Here is a 5,082-nt window from a genome sequence, read left to right as displayed (position 1 = left end):
CCAGAGCTAACCACAAAACTATCTATCTGCAAAATGATTACTCCTCTCAGAATCAACCTAACCAAGAGTTGTTCCACATGACATATCAAATTTCTCTCTACCGAAATACAATGAGCAACCAGCTGAGATGACAAATGTCACAGAAGGGTAACAAAAGTTTCTTCATTATTCCTCCTGCTGCTTCAGCCATTCCTTTTCTGCTTAGGGACATAGACATGTCCCCATCAGTCTGTCCATCATCTTCTAGGCTAAAAGTTCCTACTTAGTCAATAGTCTTGAAGCTTCTGGTCCAACTAAGTTCTCGGTTTCACACATTATGCAAAACCTTAATGAAGTCTGCTCTGTCTCAGTGCAATGGAAGTTTCAGTTCAGACATTTCTCCTTAATTCTAGCTTGCTTCTCTCCTTGAAGAGTTTCCAACAATGGATGTAAACTAATCAAGAAGAGAAGCAAACTAGTACTAAGAAGAAATGTCCTGAGAACTAGTATGTATGTATGTATGTATGTATGTATGTATGTATGTATGTATGTATGTGGATTTTTATGGTGCCCAACTCCCGAAAGACTCTAGGCAGTTCATACCAAATACATATAATTATAGTATAGACCCCCACAAAGAAACAATACAAACCAATTTAAAACCAGGAGTTAAAGCAATTTAAACAATTTAAAAAATCATGCATATCTTAATGGTTGGATCCAGATGGTATCCCATCTGATCAACGACCCCAGGCCTGCTGGAAAAGCCAGGTCTTTACAGCCTTTCAGAAGGCCAGTAGGGTGGCGGTAATCTGGATCTTGGGAGTAGCTGGTTCCAAAGAGATGAAGCAGCCACAGAGAAGGCCCTCCCCTGCGGCCCTGCCAGCTGACACTGTTTAGCTGATGGGACCTGGAGAAGACAAACTCTGTGGGCCCTTATCGGTCACTGGAAGCTATGTGGTAGGAGGCGGTCTTGGAGATAGTCTGGCCCTAAACCATGTAGGCTATTAACCAGTCTTGCCTCAGAGGTTTGAGTGCTCTATCACTGGATGCTTTTAAGAAGAGTCTGGACAGCCACATGTCTGGTCTCCTAGTTGAATAAGAGTTTAGTCTAAAAGACCTCCAAGGTTCCTTCCAATTTCTATTCTTCTGTATTTTATGTTCTCTCTGCAGTGTTGGTTGATGGCTTATCTTTGCAAGTGAAGCAGCCCACATAAAATAATCATGTATTTAGTCATTGGGAATATTTAAGCCTGTGAGCATCACACTTTGCAATAATGTTTGAAACAACCTATGCATTTTCAAAGGCTGCATCTTCAATCACATCTGGGTGGATATTTTCACCCATGAATTAATCATTTGGGGGGGGGGGGGCGATGGAGATATAATGAGTGAAATTCTGTTCTTTCTTATTTTTGTCTTCTGACACTGAAATTTGCATATGTTTGCCATATTGGATATTATCAAGGGCACTTGTAATAAAGTTTTAGCATCTGTGTTCTATATAATTTTGTTGTTGAGCTGTGAAGAAGCTATATTAGTTTGTACTAAGCAAAAAAAAAAAAAAACCCAACTCCAGGCATAATTGCAAATTATGTCTAATTGCATTTCAATTCAATGAAGAATGAATAAAGTATGCAAATTAGATATCTTATGCAATTTGCTGTCATTTTGATACTGCCTATCTTAAGAAAAGGGCAAATAATAAAAAGTAAAGATTTTTTTAAAAAAAAATTTTTTACTGCTACTGAAAAGAGAAGATACAACGTCAAGGAAATTGTCAGATACACAACCAATGACAACTATGGACACTCCTATTAGGAAAGTATCCAAATCAGGTCCTGAAGATTTCTGGGTTTATTATGTTTATCTTGCTTGCTTTTATATTTACAGCTTGCTTCGAGGGTCAAACCCCTGTTTTTCTAAATATCTGGAAGCAAAAATGGAATGTCATTGCACCAAGAGCACAAAATAGGGGGCCAATGCCTTCAGGTCTCACAAATTTTGTACCTATCAGACTTGAAATCCTAGGTTTAGAAAGCTTACATCACCTTCAACACGACCTAAGTATAACTCATAAAATAATCTGCTACAACATCCTTCCTGTCAACGATTACTTCAGCTTCAACCACAACAATACACAAGCACACAACACATACAAACTCAAAGTAAACCACTCAAAACTTGACTGTAGAAAATATGACTTCAGCTTCCGAGTAGTTAATGTTGGAACTCACTACCCGACTCTGTAGTTTCGTCACCAAACCCCTAAAACTTTACCCTTAGACTATCCACTGTTGACTTCACCCGATTCCTAAGAGGTCAGTAAGGGGCATGCCATAAGTGTACCAGCATGCCTACTGTCCCTATCCTAATGTTTCCTTCTTATTAGTACCCATCTCATGTATATAAACAGCATTATATCTGTTCTGCCCGCGTGTTTCCACCGCCCGTAATTACAGGGTAATTAGTCCAGGAAGACACACACCACACGATAAAAGGAAAACCCAAAAGTTTTTATAAACAGAAAAACAGAAACAGCTCCCTTTTTAAATATCAAAGGGATTTTCTGGTACACACAAGGCACAGGTTAAATGCAGTCCAATTGCACACCCAATAACTGGGAAATTGAGTCCAATTCTAAAGTCCAGAGAGTCCACACACAATCCTGAACAGCAAAAACCACCATCTTGATGAAACAATGAATCAGATAAACTGCCATGAGACTAAAACACCAGGCTGAACTTTTATCTGTAGCACTAATTACAGCAGCCCCACCCAACCACAGGTGGCCTCATTTTCTCTTGTAATAATCCTTCAGTTGTTGTCTCCTATGCATCACTCTATGCATGCGTGGATGTATCATTAATTCTTGTTCAGAATCCACAGATGATACAGATGACTGATCTCCTCCTGGGCTGTCTGCCAAACTCCCCTCTTCCCTGTCACTCACACTTCCTTGGCAGAGGAGACTTCGTCGGCAGATTCTACTGGGAGCAAAACAGGCCTGCGGCATGTGGATGTCTCCCCCACATCCACCTCCATATTCCTTGGGGCAGGAGCTGGGCCAGAGCTAACCACAACAATATCTATGTATGTTACCAATACATACTTGACAAAATAAATAAAATAAAATAAGCGGGAATAACAGAATGTATTTTGCTCAGTCTTTTTGCATTTTGGCTTACTGTTTCCCAGCCGCCTGTTAAAATAAATAAGGAGAAATGTAACAAACTATTTTTCCTTTAGTTGGCAAAAATATGCATATTGCTCTACTCTCTTGAGAATGTTCTGTACTCTCTGCTGAGGAAAGGCTGTCCCTTAGAACAACACATCTAATTTGTTTCATAAAGTTTTGTCAGCTCTTTTCCTTGAAAACTAAAAATAAACTACCCAACCAGCTATTAATCCATGCCTGATTGTTAAAAATGTATATTGTCCTCTTTTTTTTAGCTGAACATTTAATACTTTTCATTTATTGCCATCGCTTTCATGAGCAGTTCTTTGAACGTCTCATGGTTCCTGCCTAATTGAATTCCAGTCATCTGCTGTTTGCTTCCTTTTTGTTGATTAACTTTCTGGGTGTCTGCATCAGAGACAACCCAGTGTAGTTACCATAGAAACCACTGAGTTAACCCATTTTAGTACACATTACAACCAGATTCAAATAAGTCCTAAAAACAAAAACAAAAACCCCACAAACCAGTCACAACTCCAAATCTGTCTAAGGGTCAAGAAATTCCACCTAAAAATTCAGAGTTGGAAACTGAGGCCCATTTTGAATATTTTGGGGAAGTGTAATCCCCAAATATCTGAAAAGCACCAGGTTGAAGAATGCTACTCTAACCTAAACCTACTATCTCTCTCGTATACACATATCAAACTACAGTGTTCCCTCGACTTTCGTGGGGGATGCGTTCCGAGACCACCCGCGAAAGTTGAATTTCCGCGAAGTAGAGATGCGGAAGTAAATACACTATTTTTGGCTATGGACAGTATCACAAGCCTTCCCTTAATACTTTAAACCCCTAAATTACAATTTCCCATTCCCTTAGCAACCATTTAGATTATTACTCACCATGTTTATTTATTAAAGTTTATTTTAAAAAATATTTATTAAAGGCGGACAAAAGTTTAGCAATGACATATGACATCATCGGGCGGGAAAAACTGTGGTATAGGGGGGAAACAGTGAAGTATTTTTTTAATTAATATTTTTGAAAAAACATGGTATAGACTTTTCGCGAAGTTTGAACCCGCGAAAATCGAGGGAACGCTATATATCTGACAGAAAGCTTATGGGGGCAATCTGAATTCCAATGGAAATTTTCTTCAACTAACCTTTAGAATAAGGTAGAGATTTTTTTTTAATGTGACTGTAACCAGATTACTCAATTCCAGATTCTGTCCTTCTTTGTGTTGGAGGTTGTGTATGTATCAGTATTTCTGGTTACAGGTATCTGTCCTGAGCACTGATCAGTTGGTTTCCTACCTATAACTGAGATTGATGTACAGGATATATAGTGTAGAGTCAGACAAAGCTTAGCACCTAGCTAACTCTAGCTAACTCTGTTCCCTTTCCAGAGACTCTGGATAGAGTACAGAAAAGAGCAACCAAAATGATAAGGGGCTAGAAACCAAGTCATATGAAGAGAGATTGCTAGAATTGGGCATGGATAGCCTAGTGAAAAGAAGGGCCGGGGGGGGGCATGATAGCAGTATACAGGTACTTGAGGGGTTGCCACAGAGAGGAGGGGGCCATGCTATTTTCCAGGGCACCAGAGGGCAAGACAAGGAACAATGGTTGGAAGCTGACCAAGGAGAGATTCAACCTGGAAATAAGGAAGAACTTCCTGATGGTCAGAGTAATCAACCAGTGGAACGGTTGGAAATTGGACTGCTATCTGGCTGGAGAGGTGCTTGAGCAAGGGGTTGACTTGATAACCTGCAAGGTCCCTTTCAACTCTAAATCAATCAATCAATCAATCAATTCTTCTTCACAAAGATTCATGTCAGGATCATTTTAATGATTACTGAGTACATAGACTCAACATCTAGAAATTGGAGATCATGATTATGATCATTTTTGAGAAACAATCATAC

This window comes from Erythrolamprus reginae, chromosome 12 (genome assembly GCF_031021105.1).
Source record: "Erythrolamprus reginae isolate rEryReg1 chromosome 12, rEryReg1.hap1, whole genome shotgun sequence".
Classification (NCBI taxonomy): domain Eukaryota; kingdom Metazoa; phylum Chordata; class Lepidosauria; order Squamata; family Dipsadidae; genus Erythrolamprus; species Erythrolamprus reginae.
Note: the sequence above shows the minus strand (reverse complement) of the source record.